The 20,145-nt window shown below is 35.2% G+C and overlaps 1 protein-coding gene across 3 annotated transcripts in view; it reads right to left on the reverse strand.

Annotated features, from left to right (window-relative positions):
* Positions 1 to 20,145, reverse strand: part of PPFIA2 (PTPRF interacting protein alpha 2) — a 459,727-nt gene that overhangs the window by 120,897 nt on the left and 318,685 nt on the right. The gene's annotated exons all lie outside the window — the stretch shown is intronic.

Raw genomic sequence — 20,145 nt, forward strand, 5'->3', positions numbered from 1 at the left:
CAACGTAATCTAACTTGGAGAACATTTTCATCACCCCAAATAGAAACCTCTTACCCATTAGCAATCACTTGCAGGTGACCCCCACCTCTAGCCCTAGGTACCACTTAACTACGTTCTGCCACTACCTGCCCATTTGGTACCTTTCACATAAATTGAATCAGAATAGATAGCCTTTTGTGACTGGCTTTATTCACTGAGCATAATGTTTTTGAGATTCATCCATGCTGTAGCATATTATCAGATTTTTTTTTAATTGCTGAATAGTATTCCATCATGTGGATAACTACCTGTTATTCAGATATTCATCTGGTAACAGACATTTAGACTGTTTTCACCTTTTGGCTACTGTGAATAATGCTGTTATGAACATTTGGGTACAAGTATTCATGTGGATGTATGTTTTACATTCTTTTGGGTGGATTCCTAGGAGTAAAATAGCTGGATCATATGGTAATTCTATGTTAACATTTTGAAGTACTATTTCCCAAAATTGCTGCACCACTCTACATTTCCACTAGCAATGATGTGACTTCAAATTTCTCATATTCTCACCAACGCTTGTTATTCCCTTTTTAAAAATTTTTAAAAAATTATTTAATTAAATTCAATTAGCCAACATATATTACATTATTAGTTTCAGATGTAGTGTTCAATAACTCAACAGTTGCATATAACATCCAGTGCTCATCACATCACATGACCACCTTAATTACAGCTACTCTAGTGTGTATGTAGTGGTATCTCCTTGTTATTTTGATTTGCACTTCCTAATGGCTAATGATGTGGAGCATCTTTTCATGTGCCTATTGGCCTTTATATATCTTCTCTGGGAAAATGTCTATTCAAGCTCTTTACTCATTTACTAATTGAGTTGTCTTTTTATTAATGAGTTATAAGAATTCCATATAAACAAAAATTTTATATACAAGTCCTTTATTAGTTATATGACTTGCAAATAGTTCTTCTCAATCTATAGATTATCTTTTCACTTTCTTGCCAGTGCTGGTTGAAATGCAAATGTTTTTAATTTTAATGAAGTCCAATTTATCATTTTTCCCCTTATGCCTTGCACTTTTGGTGTTGTATCAAGAAATTATTTCCTAACACAAAGTGATGATGTTTTATTCAATGTTCAATGTTTTATTTTAAACTGTAGAAGAATATACTTAAATTATTAATTTTCATATGCAATAAAAGCTCAAATGTTAGAATTTTAAGTGTGTGTGTTTATATATAGTGTGTATATAATTTAGTGTGTATATAATTTAAGTGTGTGTGTGTGTGTGTATACATACATATATATACACACACACAAAAGAAGTCAAAAAAAAAGTAAAAGTCAAGGTCTTACAATGATCTCAAAAACCCATATCAGGGACACCTGGGTGGCTCAGTTGGTTAAGTGTCTGACTTCTGCTCAGGTCATGATCCTGGGGTCCTGGGATCGAATCCCTCATCAGGCTCCTTGCTCAGTGGGGAGCCTGCTTCTCCCTCTGCCTGCTGCTCCCCCTGCTTGTGCTCTCTCTCTGACAAATAAATAAAATCTCAAAAAAAAAAAAAAAACCCAACATATCATCTCAAGAACCCACATCATCTGCCCATCTATGCCCACTCCCATCTTTTTTGCTATAGTCTATTCCATTCTAGCTACACCGGTCCCCTTGAAAATCCTAAAGCCACTTGTGTCTCACAACCTTTGATTTTTCTGTTTCCTCTACCAGATAAACACGTGACATGCTCTTTTTGGTCTTCGCTCCATGTTTTCTTTGTCTGATTAATTACCCCAGTATAAGCTTAACCCAAATACTGCATGTGACATCTAATACTAAACATTACCTTGTGACATATCTGAATTGGACCCATTTCCATGCCCTCTTTGTGTGTCAAGGTATACCTATGTATCCAATTCTCTTTGACAACTCTGAACTGTTAGAAGATCCAGTAGGCCAAGATCTATGGGCTCCTGCTTCTGGTGATTGGCACTGGTATGATCTTTGCCATCCTCCATACCAATTTGCACCTGGGATTTGTAGCTGGATTTTCCTGTTCAACACATCAGATGTCTGGGTCATCTATTCCCACTTGAATTACTGTAACAACCTTCTAACTGGTCTCTTTGTTTCTAACCTTGTCCTCTTATTTTCTTTTTAAAAGAGCCAGAATGTTCCATGGTAATTTTGTTACATGGTAGTCAGACCAAGTCATTCCTCTGCTCAAAAACTCCAGTATTTTTCCATCCTACCCAGTACAGAAGCAAAAATATTATAACAAGCAATTACCACAGCCCCCTACTTCCTACCCCCCTGCCCTTCCCTCCAAGTCCTGCCCTCCCTGACCTCTCTCCTACTATTCTCCCACTTGCTCTCTTGCTTTAGCCACACAGGCAACCTCGCTGCTCCTCTTATAAGTCAATCACTCCTCCATATTGCAGCGTTGGTTTCAGTTTTTTCTACTAACTGAAGCAGTCTTCGCTGGTATTCCACATGGCTAACAACCTCACCTATTTTAAAGAAGCCAACCCTGAGCACTTTATTTAAAAGGGCAAACTGTTCCTACTTCCATGTCTCCCAAGACTGATTTTTTTGTGCTTATGGCAAAAGCATAAAATCACCTTATGACATACTAGATGATTTACTTAGGTATATTTATTGTTTATTATCTGCTAACCTCCTCCAAATTGATAGATCATAAGCTAGAGCAGGGAAAGAGCCTTTATATGTTTTCTTTTGTGTATCACAAGTACCTAGAATGATGCCTAACACATGATGGTTATGAGATAGACTTTTGTTAACTGAATAAATGTTTTGATTACTTGTGTCTCTAGTGACTTAGAACAGCATCTTCCACAAAAATATATTTGTTAAATGAATGAATGAGTGAATGAACGAAAGTTTCCATTAATGAGTAAGATGAGTTTTAGGAAAAACAGTAAGGATTCAAAAAGAAATAGAATATGGAGACAGTATTTTCAGCCATCATTGCACAAAGTTTATGAAAAAAAATGTTTTCATAAAAGCAAATATAAAATAGAACTGAGTCTTTTTTGCCCTATTTTAAAGCATAATATAGATGAATTATCTTTATGGTCGAAAAATCTGATGTAAACCACAGAAACCATTATTATAAATGCACATTGAGATTCGTTAAAAAATGATAGAAATATACAGTCTACATATAAGACCAAATGAAGTGAATGAAGTCCCAGATATCCTACCATGTCATAGTCTTACTGCTTCTAAAGATAATCCTGAGGTAAAGCCAGGAACGTAAACATGTTCTTCCATTTTCTATCAAGTAAATACGGCTCCCTTTGTATTTGATAATCTTCAGTAAAATGACCTCACCATTAATATTTTTTCCATCCTACTTCTAGCTTTAGTAATTATTTAAAAATTACCGTAACATGTTTTTTTAAATAATAGTAGTACAGTTAAATTACTAATGTGCCCATTTAAATTCTGCATTTTATGGTGCTTTAACAGTTACTGCTGATTTTGAGCATATTTTAGTGGTTACACATTGCCCTTCTACTCTATCAAAGAACAGCAGTTTATGAAACATAACAGTGAATAATTTTCACATTTCTTTTAAGGTAAGATAAGCCTGTTGAATATGCAGACAGAGGGCATTTAAAGTGCTATATTAGTATAACTTAATAATTAAGTTCCCCTTGGATAGCTGTTTCTTGACAAGGTATTCCAGAGGATTTAGGAGATACGTTAATTATAATATTTTAGAAGTAGATGGACACTGCCTATGCAGAATGAATACTTGGTTGACCTCCTCCCACCCTAAGAAGCTATTATATTTGACAGCTGATAATTTTCCCTCAGATTCATTGAGACATATTTGATATATAACATTGTGTAAGCCTAAGGTGTACAACATGATAATTCGATACATATATATATATATTGTGAATGATCCCCACAATAAGGTAATTAACACATATCCATTACCTCACATAACTACCATTTCTTTTTTGTAGTGACAACATTTAAGATCTACTCTCTTAGCAAGTTTCAAATATACAATATTCTTAACTATAGTCACTATGGCAGCTGAAAACTTAAAGTTTATTATGAATATAATTCCACACTTGATTTGTACATTTTGACACATTCTTTCCCATGTTTTTCATATCTAAACTATAAGTGCTTGATTCTCTATTAAAGAATTTCAAGTAGATCTCTTTTTCTCTTACGCATTTTACTTCTTATTAATCTCTTTAGAGAAAATAAGAAAAGGTGAGGCCAAAGAAAGTAGGAATTTATCTTACCATTAACTAAATCCAGATGTTAAAGACACAATACACTTAAAACTTATCAGCATTTAAGGGGTCACATCAAGCCCTTCCATTCCATTTTAAAAAATAGTTCTGTGAATATTATGGTTAGAGAGAAATTACTGTTTGGTCAAAAAAGTTACACTAAGATTTGCAAACAGAACGTAAGTAATCTAGCTTTAATAATTCTGTGGAGGATTTGAGAGAATCTATAAAATGGCAAAGTCTGATAAAATATATTTAATTCTGTGAGAAGAGAAATGTAGTACTATTGAAATACAGAACCAAAAATAAAGAAATAACACAAATCAGACAGGGGAAACATTCATAAGCACAAAAATAATACGAAAAAAAAAAGAACTAGAGCTGATAGTTCACTGGAAATTTCCTATGTCAGTCAGCAATGTTAGGGTGAAAAAGGTAACAGAATAAAGACCTAATCAATCAGGGATTTCACAGACCAACAGTGAAGTCTCTTTGTGAACTCTGTAAGTAAATCCTAGACCAAGCATTGATTCAGGGAGGGTCTCGAAGACTTCAGCTAATCTGATGCCCTAGCAAGTATTATTTCCTTCCATTCTAAGAGATCATTATACTCCTCATTTTACTTCAAATTCTCAAATTTGGATTTGCCTCCAAATCCTCAAATAAGACTGTATCTTCCATTAGAATAATAACAACTAATAATTATAGCTATCATTTATTGAGTACTTACTTACCCAAGACATATAGCTGGTAAGATTTCTGGCTCCAAGCATGGATTTGTAATAACTACTCCACTTCACTAACATTTGTTAAGTTCTGAACATGTACAAGGCACTGTTTCAAGTGAATGATGTGCATAAACTCTTTAATCCCTATAAGAAACTGTTTTACACAGAAAAGGAAACTGAACCAAGGAACATAGGTATTTTGCTTAAGGTTACACTACTAAAAAGTAATGAGGTTCAAATAGGAATCCAAGTATTCCAGTATCACATTCCATTCTTTCTTTTGTTCATTCTCTCTCTTTTTCTCTCTCTGCTTACTTTTGTTCATTCACTGTTTCGCTTATCAATTTATTCAATCTCTACTTGTATTTCATTTATCCATTCACTCAAGCACTAAAACTCTACTACCTGTTTAGCCATATGCCAGACACTAGGTTGGTTGCTCAGAATACAAAGGTTCCTATCTGAAAGTAACAAAATATAGGAAAAAAAAGTAAACCAAATCAAGCAACCAAACCATTAACAAAATTTATAAGGACCAAAAAGTATTTAAACACTGAGGAGTCCAAAGGCTTCAAGGCTATGACTTTGGACATTTTGGGTCTGCCTAGACTGTTTGCGTTAATTTCCATATTGCCTTTTAGCTCTCAGAAATCAGACCCAAGGTGCGCCTGGGTGGCTCAGTCATTAAGCATCTGCCTTCCACTCAGGTCATGATCCCAGGGTCCTGGGATGGAGTCCAACATTGGGCTCCCTGCTCAGCAGGAAGCCTGCTTCTCCCTCCCCCACTCCCCCTGCTTGTTCCCTCTCTCGCTGTCTCTCTCTCTCTGTCAAATAAATAAGTAAAATCTTAAAAAAAAAAAAAAAAAAAAAAAGAAAGAAATCAGACCCAATCTCATATTTCAAATTTTGTCCTACAAATAAACACATTTTGTCTTTGTTCTGAAATTCTCCAGCATGGAATTCACAGCTATTATTTCTAATTCCATGTTGACTCTTAAATCTGTTTCATCATATATAAATCATCTATTTACAAACCTTGCAAATCTAGAACACAGAACAAAGCAGACATAGTATCTGTACTCCATTTCAGTTATTCTCAACCATGACTACACATTATAATCCTTGGGAGAGTTGAATAAAAATATAAAGTGGATTCCACACCAAATGTGATAAACATAAAACTCCTAGAAGAAAATACAGGCAATAATTTCCTTGATACTGGCTGTAGAAACATTTCTTGAGATAATGTCTCTTCAGACAAGGGAGACAAAAGCAAAATTAAACTATTGAGACTACATCAAACTAAAAGGCTTTTGTATAGTGAAGGAAACCACCAAAAAAATGAAAAGGTAACCTACTGAATGGGAGAGGATTTTTGCAAACGATATATCTGATAAGGGGTTAATATAGAAAATACATAAAGAACTTATATAACTCAACACTTAGAACACAATCCAATTAAAAAATGGGCAGAGAACCTGAACAGACGTTTTTCCAAAGAAGACATACAGATGGTAACCAGACACATGCAACGATGCCCAACATCACTAATCATCAGATAAATGCAACTCAAAACCACAATGAGATATCACTTTACATCTGTCAGAATGACTAAAATAAAAAACAAAACAAAACATAAGAGATAACAAGTTAGTGAGAATGTGGAAAAGAAGGAACCCTCATACACTACTGGTGGTAACATGAACTGGTGCAGCCACTGTGGAGAACAGTATGGAAGTTTCCCAAAAAATTAAAAATAGATTTACCATATAATCCACTAATTCTACTACTGGGTATTTACTCAAAAAAAGTAAAAACACTAATCCAAAAAGATATATATACCCTTTGTTTATTGCAGCATTATTTACAATAGCAAAATATGGAAGAAACACAAGTGTCCATCCACAGATGAGTGAATAAAAAAGATGTGGCATAGGGGTGCCTGGGTGGCTCAATCGGTTAAGCATCCAATTCTTGATTTCTGCTTGGGTGATGATCTCAAGGTTGTGAGATCAAGCCCTGTATCAGGCTCCATGCTGGGCATGGAGTCAGCTTAGGATTGTCTCTCTTTCTCTATCCCTTTGACCCTCTCTACCACCTGACCCTCCCACTTCCCCCCCAACAAAGAGAAAAAAATGATGTGATACACACACACACACACACACACACACACACACATACAGACAGACACACAATGGGATATTACTGAGGCATAAAAAAAAATGAGATCTTCCCATTAGCAACATCGTGGATGAACCTACAGGGTATAATGCTAAGTGAAATAATTCAGGCAGAGAAATACAAATACCATATGTCTTCATCCATATGTGGAATTTAAGAAACAAATGAACGAAGAGAGAGGGAAAAAAAGGCACAGAAAAGCAGACTCTTAAATACAGAGAACTGGTGGTTGCCAGAGGGGAGGTGGGTGGAAGGAGGAGTGAAATAGATAAAGGAGATCAAGAGTACACTTATCTTGATGAGCACTGAGTAATGTATAAAATTGTTGAATCATTATATTATACATCAGAAACTAATAGAACAATATATATTAATTATACTTCAATAAAAAAACATTCCCACTCTAAACCATATCTAAGAGTAGGGTCCAGATATATTGTTTTTAAATCTCCCTAAGTAATTATATGTTTAGTTGAGGTTAAGAACCACAGATCACTATTATCCAGGTACTTTACTAATTACTGTATCCAATTTAGTCACCAAACCTGAAAAACTGTCTCGCATAAAGAGGGAAAGAATTTAAAGTAATAAAATAAAAAATGATTGGTGAAATGAATGTAATAAAAGATATGATAATAGATCCAAAAAATTAGTATTCTTAATCCTAGCATTAACTAATTATTTTAAAATGTATTTATTGTTTCAAATGGAAAGACTACTATTTCCTATTTTTGAAAGATGGAAAGAAATAAACCTCTGTAATAGAGTTGACCAAATATTGCCCTACTTGGAAAATTTCTAGACCAGATGGTTTCTTATAGTAACTTCTCCATTAATGACTTTTATTATTCAACACTGAGATTTGCAAAGTCATTATGACATAGGAAATACCTAGAAATTTTATTTAATTAAAATATCTAGCTGATGAGCCCTCACTTATCAGTTCTTTAGTTTAATGTGATCAACTGTGTTTCATTACTAAGTATAAAATATGTTTATTATTATCTCAGACATTCTAAGCCATTTTTAATTTCCACCAAATTTGAAAGCAAGAATATTTTAATCTGAGGAATATCCATTACTTTGAGTTCTAATATTCTCATAATCTTTTACTAGCATATAATTCAATCACTATATCTGGTGTATGCATCTTGAAAGAAATATACTTCGGGCTCAGATGATTAAGTGTCTGCCTTCGGTTCAGGTCATGATCCCAGGGCCCTGGGATCAAGTCCTGCATGGGGCTCCTTGCTCAGTAGGGAACCTGCTTCTCCGCCTGCATTTCCCCCTGGCTTGTGCTCTTGCTCACTCTTTCTGTCTCAAATAAACAAATAAATAATCTTAAAAAAAAAAAAAAGAAATATACTTCATTTTGTAGTGTCTTGAATCTAGAGGAAATATGACGAATTTCTATTCAATATTCCCAAGATTGATATTAATAACAATCAGAAACGTTAAGAAGTAGCTATTTCCCATATTATGATATGATTCATCTAAAAAAATTCTTAAATGATCTAAATAGTTAGAAGATATAAGGAGATATGTGTATAGTGGTGATTTTTTGTTTTTTTGTTTTTCATTTTTGTTTATAACTGAAAATCTTGAATTCTTTCTTTGTTTAGCTACAGAATAAAGAAGTAACACTGGAGAGGATTTTTCTTCTTCCAGGAAGAATCACTCAGCACTTTTAGAAATGTAAATATAAGGCAAATAGGCACCCCTGCCCTAGAAGAAGAATATTTAATGAAACCTTGACAAACTGTCTCTTCCAGTGTCTCTTGATATAAGAGAGGATAGCAGGAGGGATTGGCATAATTACCAGGAAACCTCAGGGGAGAAAGGAAAAACAAGACTGCTTTTCTTTTGATTTTGAAGTTCAGTGTTATTCCCAATTAGCCTACAAACTAAGACAATTGACTGGATCAAAAAGGTTTCCAAGAACTCATGAGAAGAACCTACCATGTGGGAAGTGGGAGTATGCACTAGGACCTGAGTCCAATGCCCAATATCAGTTACGGTTCTAGCTCAGTGTGTAGCTGAGTTGGGAAGACCTTCCTGGCTCAGTCTTCTTGATGAGTTTGGGAACCTAGGTGTGAAACTAAGCCTCAAAGTGCGTCACTTGAAGAAGGATGAATCCTCCCTGAAGAAGCACTCTGCCATGGGATGTTACTACTGCTGGGGGAACTCCAAACCAAGCCAACGACTGGTATGGAATGATTTTATTTAGCCTGTATGTCAGTGGGCTATTGCAATGGTACATGGATGGCCACCTATTTTTAAAAGTGATACTTTAAAAACTCAAAAGAGGGAATGGCAGTTTAAAAAAATGGTTGCTCACTTGTTATCTTATGACATTTTCTAGCTCTCTTTTCATAAAATGTTAAAAACACACAAACAAAAAACAAAAACTGGTGCTTTTGACCTGATTAAGTTTTGGGGGTTCATGGATAATTCAGGCAGAGCAAGAATGGTCCTAAGAGAGTACTACCTGATTTACTCTTCATTGAGTCCTCTTGCAGTCAAGTTAAACACTCAAAAAAGGGTTCAACTTATCTATAGCCCAATCAGATCATAACTGTTATATATTTAAGGAATTGCTAATCAACATAAGGATAATAAATGTAAATCAAGCATTTTTATTTTTTGTTTTTAAATTTAAATTTGTTAAATTTTTTAAAAGATTTTATTTATTTATTTGAGAGAGAGAGAGAGAGAGAAAGAGCACGTGCACAAGCACAGGGAGGGGCAAAGGGGGAGAATCCCAAGCAGACTATGTGCTGAGCATAGAGCCCAAGGCAGGGCTCAATCTCATGAACCTGAGAGCATGATCTGAGTCAAAACCAAGAGTTGGACGCTTAACCGAATGAGCCACCGAGGCATCCCTAAAATTTTAAAAATTTTAAATTTAATTTCTGTTGGAGAAGCATGCAGATGGTTAAAACACAAAAATTTAATCCCCAGGTAAAGAAAAACAGTTTACCATCAGAATATCTATGAATGAAATTCATCATTCTAAGAGATAATATATCTTATTCTTGATAATAATTCTTAGAAAACTCGTAATAGGCAATTCCAAATCTGAGAAATGGTTATTATGGAAAGCACCACAATGCTATGGAGTAGCATTCTCATTAAAGTCTATGATCATTATAAAGTTTCATAAAGCTTTATAAAGTCAAATATGCCATTTTGACCCATGCTACTCTATAGTGTATTGAGGTCTTGAACATTGTATTGAACACTGAAGTCTTGGGCAATATATCAGAAGTAAAGAAATAAAAACAGGCTATGTTGAAAATAAGTCTATAGAGGGTGCACTGGAGAAGCAGAGAGAGTGGCCAGGAAATAATTACAATAATCCAGGTGAGAGATGGCTGATAGTGGTTCAGAGTGTAATGATTAAATGGATATGGTAAGAAGTGGTCAGATCCTAGATATATTTTGAAGGTAGGGCAAATCTAATTTCTTTACAATTTGATGTGGGGTGTGAGACATAAGGAAGACTTGAGGATGACTTGATATTCTTCACCTTGAGCAACTGGAAAGGCAAAGCTTCCATCATCTGAGATGGGGAAGATGCAGGCAATTTGTTTGGGTGGAGGAGATACACGAGGTAAGTTTTTGCCATTTTAAGTGTGCAATATCTTTTAGATGTACACGTGGAGATGCTCAATAGGCTGTTGGATAAATGTGTTTGGTTATAGAATCTAAAGTAGAGGTAAAGGTTTGTAAATCATTAGAATATGGATACTAGTCAAGACTAGGAGACTGATGGCAATCATTGAGAGAAGAAATAGAGGATGAGTCACTCTAATTCAATAGTGACTGGGTCACTCCAACATTAAGAAATAAGCAAGAAGGGGTGCCTGAGTGGCTCAGTCGGTTAAGTATCTGCCTTCGGCTCAGGTCATGATCCCAGGGTCCTGAGATCGAGCCCTGCATCGGGTTCCCTGCTCAATGTGGAGCCTGCTTCTCCCTCACCCTCTGTCTGCCACTCCCCCTGCCTGTGCTCTCTCTCTATCAAATAAATAAATAAAATCTTAAAAAAAAAAAAAAAGAAGTCAGGAAGAAGAATATGGTTCAAGAAAGAAAGGAGATGGAGACAGAGCCACTGGTGAAGTAAGACAAAAACAAATAGAGTGTGGTTTCCTGTAATGTAAGTACATTATGACATCAACTACAACAAAGGTTGAGAATTGGCCACTGAATTTTCCAATACAAAATTAGTGATGATGGTAATAGGAGTGGTTTCTGTGGAGCGGTGGGACAAAGACCTTATTGGAATAGATTTATGAAACTGCAAAGAAAGCAACTGGAGAAAGCGAGTAGACAACCCTTTTGAAGAGCTTTGTGGCAAAAGGAGACAAAAACAGAGCAACAGCTGATGGTAGAAGTAAGGTCAAGAGAGAATTGTTTGTTTTTTTTTTTTAGTTGGAAGAATTTTGTATGTTATAGGAATGGGATAAAGAAAAAAAATGGTGACAAGGAGAGTACGATAAGAATGGCTGGGGGAGTACAACTGACTAGATGATTGGTGGAGACATCAACACAGGAGACAACAAAGTCGTCTTTGTCTAAGGTTTAGTTTGTATTTTTTAAAGATTCATGCTCAGTCTAATAAGCTCTTTCATCCTCTTAGACACATGGACAAATTTAAGACTTTGCTTAAAGTAAATAGTCTTATATTTTGAACTCCATGAAATCAGGTAGTTGATATGCTGCCTTTCTTCACCCATGTTCACTTTTAATATTTGTATACTTATACTATTTATGTCGACTCCCCCTGTTCACAGGCTGTAGGACTTTGAGAGCCAGTAATCTTTGCTCTACAAACCCACAAGGTTATTACAGGGATCAAATAAAACAACTGTGTAAAAAGCACTTTGGGAAAGCTGTGAAGGGCTTTATACCAGTTATTTATCTTGTTCTTGTTGATGTGTAGCCTTTGTTAATAAGATTTCCACACAAGCTTGAAGAAGGGTTTGCCTATCTTTAAAAGGCCAGAGCCAGCATCAAGGAATATTCTTCAGAATACTCATCTTGGCATATGCAATTTCCATGCAGATAATGGGGATTTCTGGTCAGACAAGTTTAGGAAATGCTGAATATAGCTCCTCTTGGAGCCTGACTATTAAAAAAATAAAAATTCTAATGAATATACAGTTAAGATGTTAGTTCAAAAATGTATAGCACAACACTTCCTAATATTCTTGTCTGAGGCATTCTCTTTCTGGGGGAGTGGATTCTGTAAAACACACATTAAGTTCCTAGCAAACTAGTGCTTCATGAGAAATGATAAGATGGATAAACTCTACAAAAGTGAAAAATAAAAGTAAGTCAATTGCAGAGCATCTGAATAACAGACTTAAATTTTTTCCTAGGTTGACTCGGCAGATCAGACAAAACAATACACAGGGAAGGAAAAGCACTTGTTCTCTACATGACTTTAAGGCAGCAAACCCTTGGTATAAAATAAACACTGAGTTATGCTAATAGGATGGAGATAAATGATCACACTTTCTGTCATATTCTGTGAATCAGTCTTTTAAAGTCTGAAGATATACTGCTTCAGCAAAGATGTGGTTTCTTTTTCCTGCCCTCATATCTGGGCTGATAATATAAATGATATTGAGTCTGCTCTCAAAGATAGGCAAATCATTTCCCATTCTCTTCCCATCTAGTAAGGTCATCGTAAAGCATAAAAACCCAGGCACTGTATTCAGAGAGAGATTTATTTTGAGCATAATGAGTTCCCACACCCCATTAGAAGATTTTTATTTCTCATTTTTGCCATCACATAGAGAGGATGCCTGACTTTTGGTCACAAGCTTTTTCTTCAACTCAGCTCCTATAAAACTGATATGGTATAACTTCATGTACATATGAATGAACCACGGCACATCCTAAACGTGCCTCTCCTGGGCCCTTTTGTAGCCAATCACAGATCTCTAACCTCCTTCAGCCATATGTATCAAGGGCTATACCTGAACCTTCTCTTTTCTGAGAGGTGTGTCAACCCCAAGATGGCAAATTCATAAATCCCATCCTTTTGCTTGGTTTCATTGCTTGAAAATTCAAATGAAGAATAAAAGAGAAGCATACACATTATTACAAGTTACTATGAGGAATTAGATTACAAAATATGGGATCAGTGCACAGAAGAAAATATTTTGTTAGGGCTATTCAGATGTAAACATATCCAAATGATAACTATCTTTGATACAGAAAAGAAATTGGGGTTTAAGCAATAATGAATAAAATAAGCCACAGTTGACAAAGACTAAATTTCTGGAGGAATAGTTGTTGGCAGTAGTCGACATGTAGTGAGGAAGGCATATAAAAATGGCCAAAATGCAGTGACTACACTGAAGACATCCCCATGGGTAATTACTTTTAACTAGAACTTAGCAGAGGACTCTGAAAAAATGGCATTTATGCCAAAGACTGTTTATTAGTATTTTTAAATAGAAATATGTTATAGTCATAAGCTAAACATTTAAGTGTACAGCTATCAGCTTTGTGCGAGACTATGCAGAATCTTCATATTATGATATTTCATAAGAGACCATAGTAGCATGATGAAATAAAACCCTTTTGTCATCCATCATAGAGGATTATATTGCTCATATATTAACTTTTCCTAAGTGGCTATTTTTGTCATTGGTGGTTCGTCTAACATAGCATTGTATTGCTAGAAATCCACAAAAACCTTCATTTTGGTAAAGGCACATGCCATATTTCATTTTTATAACACTTCAGCTCAATGCCCTTTATGACCAAAGTTCTACAATGCAAACATTACACACTAAGTTCCTAGATTTTCTGATCTGAGGATTATTCTTGCCACTGATTCTCCATTTTGTTTTGTGAATTTTTTGGCCATTGTTTTTCCACCTATCAGAACTAAAGAACTAAAAAAATGTGAATAAAGATCCATTTCTGATTTTGTCTTTATTCAGCTTTTACATTTACATATTACTGTTGCTAGTTATGTTACATTTTAATCTAAGAATAGTCATGAATTAACGTCAGATTCTATGAGAAGAGAATAACAAGAACAGCAATTTTGAAAAGTGAACAAGCAGCTTGGTCCATTCAGAGCACCCTAGGTTCAAAGTAAGGATGACAAGTGAAGGAAGCTTGAGGGGGGAACAGAGAGCCACCAGTCTGGAAAGGGCCTCACATGTCAAAATGTGCCTCACACTTTGTATGGTCACTGTCAAATCAGCCACCTCCTTCATCCTTAGCTCTGTGAAGAACTAAAGTAATGTTTCAGTCACTGATGAATAAAAAATATCAAAATGTATTGCACATGGTAAAATGTAGCTATAGTTTTGTGAGACTTCTGTTTCAGTTTTACACATACATGGAAACAGATGTAATACATATATTGCAGAGTAAAAGGTTGAAATTAAATTTTATTTCTTACAGTGGGTAGCAGACAGGTAAGTTCCTAGTATCTGGGAGGTCTGGGGCAAAACAACAAAGACAGGTCCACATACCATAAGTCTAAATATTTAATGATTATAAATCAAGTCAGCAAACTGTCAAGTAAAAATATAACCTATTATGTCCCTTGAAAATATACCTTCACGATGACTTTTAGACCAGATTCTAAATAATAATTGTCAGTCTCCTTGAAGTTCGATGCCAAGACTTAGCCAGATACGGCCCCTGGACTGTAGTCTGTGTCCTTCTCTTCCTAGTCTCAGCTCCTTCCAGAATACTAATCTGGTTTTGCCTGAATAGATACCTCAGCTAGCACTTTCAAACTGTGGAACCCCAGCAAACAGGCGTCCCTTGGCCACTCCTTCAGTCTAGGAATGGGTGCACTAGACTGCACTGACTACAGACATCGCTCCTGGGAAGAAGTCAATAAAGGCTCTGGAGGCAGGTGAAGGTCTACCTGGTCAGAGTCTGGGCTGCCAGGTACCTGGCATGTGGTCAAGAAGGGGTGGTGGTGTGGCTCACAGGTGTGCAATTCCCCCTGGTTTCCTGAACTTCTCATCCTGTAGAGGGGCACAGATGGCCAAAGCAAGGCCCACCAAATCACAGCCCTTTCTTGCCTAGGTTTAAGAGCCATACTTGTAATGATCAAAAATTTGGAATGCCACTGCCTTGGAGTATCTGTTCAGAGTAAAAAAAGAGTAATAAATAGGAGAAGTTGTGGGGAAAAAGAAATAAAAATTAAAGTACACTCTTTGAATACAATGAAATAATCAACTCTAAAAAACAAATGAATATATATAATAATAAAAGAAGAAAAGATCAGAAAAACTAAGATTGGGTTAGAATGAATTTTTAAAAAATCAAAAGTAATGCCTATAGAGATCTTCCAGGCACCTGAGAAGGAATGTGAGAGCATAATACTGTCTGGAGGGGAGAAGACCAGGTTTTGTCATCCTGCTCTGGACAAATAAGTCATTTAATCGTTCTAAGTAAGCCTCAATTTCATTATTGGTAAAATTAAGACAAGGAACATCTCTATCTACTTTGGAAGCCTGATGTGTGAAAAAATGACAAATGGATATAAAATTGCAGTGTGAATGATTTTTTAAAAAGATATCTAATCAAGATGCTCCCAAGTTAATACGCTTCTGTATCTTCCCATTGCTTTGAGAATAAAATTAGACTTCTTACCACAGCCTACAAGAACTTACATGATCTGACCCTGTTCAGTGCTCCATCCTATCTCCTGCTGCTCTCTCTCCTGACCACTAGGCTTCAGTGACCCTGTCATCCTTCCTTCCCAAGAATATGCCAGAGAAGCTCTTTCCCACCGTTGGTGCATTTGCACTTAGTGCTTCCTCTGCCTCAGAAACTCTAAGCTTTTCCATGTGTTTGAATCCGTGTCCTCTTTCAGGTTTCAGTTCAAATCCCACCTCCTAAAAAAGTCCTTCCTCACCATGTCTATTTAACATACTTCACACCGGCCCTTTAATCACATTTATTCCCTCTTACATGCACTTGTTTATTGCTTGGGCCCTTATCTGCCTTGTTCATTACTACATCCCAACCGCCTAGACCAGGACCTATATCCTAGCACCTTCAATAAGGTTGCCACTAAATATTTATTGAAAAATCCATGACCAAAAACATAGTATTAATAAATATTATAATCACAGTATTTATTGCTTGTAATCAAGTTTTGTTATTCACAGTCAGTGTCTCTACCCTTTACAACAAAGCTGTAAGTTGGGTATGACTATTTACCGGTAACTGATGCTCAGGGAGGTTAAAGTGCAAGGTCACCCAGCCAGTAATTGGCAGAGATGGAATTCGAATCCAGGTGTACTGACATCAAACAAATCACTATTCCATGCTGCCTCTCTGACACCTCCCATCACAATTAATTTATCTCTCCTTTGAACTCTAATATCATTTTTGACACTACTTATTTATTGTGTTTTGCAATATTAATTGGGGCATGCTGATTTTTCACTCTAGTTTCTCAGCAAATTTATTACAAAAAAGATGTCTTCTGAATCTCCACCAGTGTCTAACATCCCACTTATCCACATCAATTAGCAAATATTTGCAGCTGCAAAAAATAATTGAAAGTACAGAATATATGAGTCAGGAGCATTACTATCTCCTTTACAAGAGCAATGTGTTTATTGCAAAAATTTCACAAATTTATTCTCCTCTAGAAATTAACAGGAAGAAAGTTATTGAGTCCAGTTCTGAACTTTTAATGAGTTAAAATTTACTGTCCTGAAATTTTTATTATCCTATGAGTATTTATGTTCTCCTAGAACAACTGATTAAATTTGTGTCCCACAGAAACACTAGTTTCAGTTAAGCTTACTTTTTAATTTTTTGTTTTTAAAATGTTGATAATAATTACACAGCTTTTCTATGAGTAATAAGGCCTGTTTCAGAGTGTGCTTTTTTGAGACTATTTTTATCAACTATTTTGTCAACAGAATTCTCAAGCCACTGACATAAAACATCTGTTGGCTAATAACCCACCCTGACTATGTAATTTAAGGAACTTTACTACCCTAAGCAAAGGGTAATCCTTGTGACTAGATTTTACAAGTCACTTCCTGGCAGTTCTGTAGTATCTAACAATAGTTTTGTGTATTTCTCCCCAACCACCACTTTGCAATTTGTGCATTAATACTACAGTCATCCTCCACTGATAATCTTCATTGCACAGACACTCCCCAAAATATTTCCTTTTTTTGTTTGAATATCCTTTTAAATAATTCTCAATAAAAAATTAAGTGGTAGGATTTAAATTTCAAAACTTGTTATTCAATGGTAATGAAATACTTTGAATAATCATGCAACAGAGAATAATTTTGAAAAGGGGAGATGCTTTATAATGTTTATGTATGTAAGTTAGGAGTATTTCTATAAGGATGATAAATATAATGATTAGGATATTATTTTATATTTTATCCATAAATGTCAGCAGTTAGAATACTGTGGGGATCGAATATACAGCATGGCGACTATTATCAGCACTACTGTATTATATATTCGAAAGTTGCTGAGAGTGAATCTAAAAGGTTCTTAGCACACGCGCAGCACATACACACAAAAGGTAATTAGGTGACATAATGAATGTGTTAATTAGCCTTATTGTGCTAATTTCTTCACAATACAGACATATGCTAAATCATCATGTGGTATACCTTAAACTTGCATATTGTGTGTCAATTATATCTCAATAAAACTGGAAAGAAAGAAATGGCAGGCAAACAAACATGATATGAATGAATAAATAAATACATGAAAATAAAACTGATGGCAGCTAGAGGTAAAGGGATTGGGAAATGGATGAAGTAGATGAAGAAGATTAAGAGGCACAAACTTCCAGTTGTAAAATCAGTAAGACGCGGAGATGTGATATACAACATAGGGAATATAGTCAATAATATTGTAAAAATTTTGTATGGAGACTGATGGTCACTATCCTTATCATGGTGATCATTTTGTAAGGTATAAAAATATCATCAAACCACTGTGTTGTACACCTGAAATTAAAATAATATTGTATATCAATTATACCTCAATAAAGAAAAAAACACAAACCCCTCAAACTTTCAAAATACTTACTTGAATGACATCTCAGGAGTAATAGGAATTGAAATAGGTGACTTATTTTAAATTAGAAAAAAATATGCATGATATATAGTTTAGGTTTACACTGGAGGATAGGGGCATGCTATTTTAAACAATACTAGTGTATCATTATTTCAAAGCATTTGGAAATCACTCCTCCTACAATTCTGGGAAGTTGGTGAAAAAAAGAATACCAATAATTACAATGTTTAAAAATCTTTAGTTACATCTATAAGGAAGAATAAGTTAGTAATGGCACAGAATTTCTCTTCTATACTGCTGAAATGCCTTCTCCAAGAACTAAAAGGCAAAGAAAGGTAGAGACAAGGACTTTACATCACCAACTACTCAGAATCCTCAGAATCTGTGGAATCCAATAGAAACAAACAACTATTATACATAGGTCCTCATTCTGATAGTAGAACCAGTTTCTGAAAGTTAATCTGACATGAATTGTCTTACATCCTATAAATTCTGGATATTTAGGGGCTATATGTTAAAAGAAACAACATTTGAAAAAAAAATATGTATGTGAGTACCCTCTTCTCTCCTGAAAGTACCAGGCAAACGCTTTATATATCAAATGGTTTGTTAGGGAATAGACAAGATCTCAAGTTTTTTATGCCTTTCAAAGACATACTTCTTTAATTCTTGTCTGGATTACCATAAATACAGCATTGTTAAAAAAAAAAAAAACCCACAATATTTTGTAGACGTCTAAGAAAAGACTTCATGGCCACCAAGTCCATTTTCATACCCAAACAAGTATAATTCTATAATTCTCTGAGAAAAGGTATAGCATGGTATTACTGATGACATAATTAAAATGAAACAGTAATAGAAAATTACATGTTGGCTTCCTAAACTGAGTTTTGTGTGCAAACAGCTTATTCTAAAGAGCTCGGTGGTTTGTTTACTGAATTAATGTCAGTTTACTTATCTGAAGGGACAAGAAATAATCTTATTCAAATTTGAAATACAGCTCATGAAACCTAGCTGTCAGACTATAGTTTATTTTTAATACTCAGCTTGAGATTCCTATAAGATACATGGATAAAGGCTAAAACAGTGAAGCCTTAAATTAAGAGCTATTTGCCTCTCAGCCACCAGAACTGACAGCAGTCTCAGGAAATTAGTCTGGTTTACTTGGCTTCCTTTGCTTTTATACTTGGAAGGAGGAAACGTAAGAAGCCCCTCCGCTTGTTTCAGCTGGATAAGTAAGGAAGTGTTCAGTTTATTTTCAGGGAAGAAGTCTGGTGCTATTGCTTTGTGGTCCAGTCACTTGCTCCTTAATCTCTACGCTCTAAAACCTCTTGACATTCACAATGACACCAATTTAGCTACCTAATTCATGTAGTCTTGTTGCTTAAAGAGTTCAACCATCTGAAGATGTAACTGGTAAGGGCAAATATCCCCACAGATTGTCTCAGCCTCTGTCATCTTTATCTAACTCCAGACCTACCAGCAACTGACCTTCCTTTTGTGCTAGAAACAAATGGTTTAGCCCAGAAAAGGGCCAAACAGACTGCTGGTTTTCTTAGCCTGGGTAGAAGCTCCAACCAAAGGAAAATCATTCTTTGTAAAAAACAGTAAAAGTCCCAAGGCTTAAGATATCCTTTTATGTAATTTCTCATTAACAGGCATACTGTTAGGACCTTCTTAAGCACCAGAAAATCCTAAATCAAGTAGAGATTACCAAAAAATTTTTTCAGTGATAAGCCACAGATGAGTTGCCAATTGTACATAATATCATTTATAAATCAAAATTATTGTTATTATATTTTAAAAGTCCTGGATATATATTATTGACACACCTATCTGTGCAAACATATTTATTCTATTATTCATATGCTCAATTAGATATATAATTGAATTATTTCAGAGAATCAAGTT

The sequence above is a fragment of the Ursus maritimus genome, unplaced genomic scaffold (genome assembly GCF_017311325.1).
Source record: "Ursus maritimus isolate PB19 unplaced genomic scaffold, ASM1731132v1 scaffold_21, whole genome shotgun sequence".
Classification (NCBI taxonomy): Eukaryota; Metazoa; Chordata; class Mammalia; order Carnivora; family Ursidae; genus Ursus; species Ursus maritimus.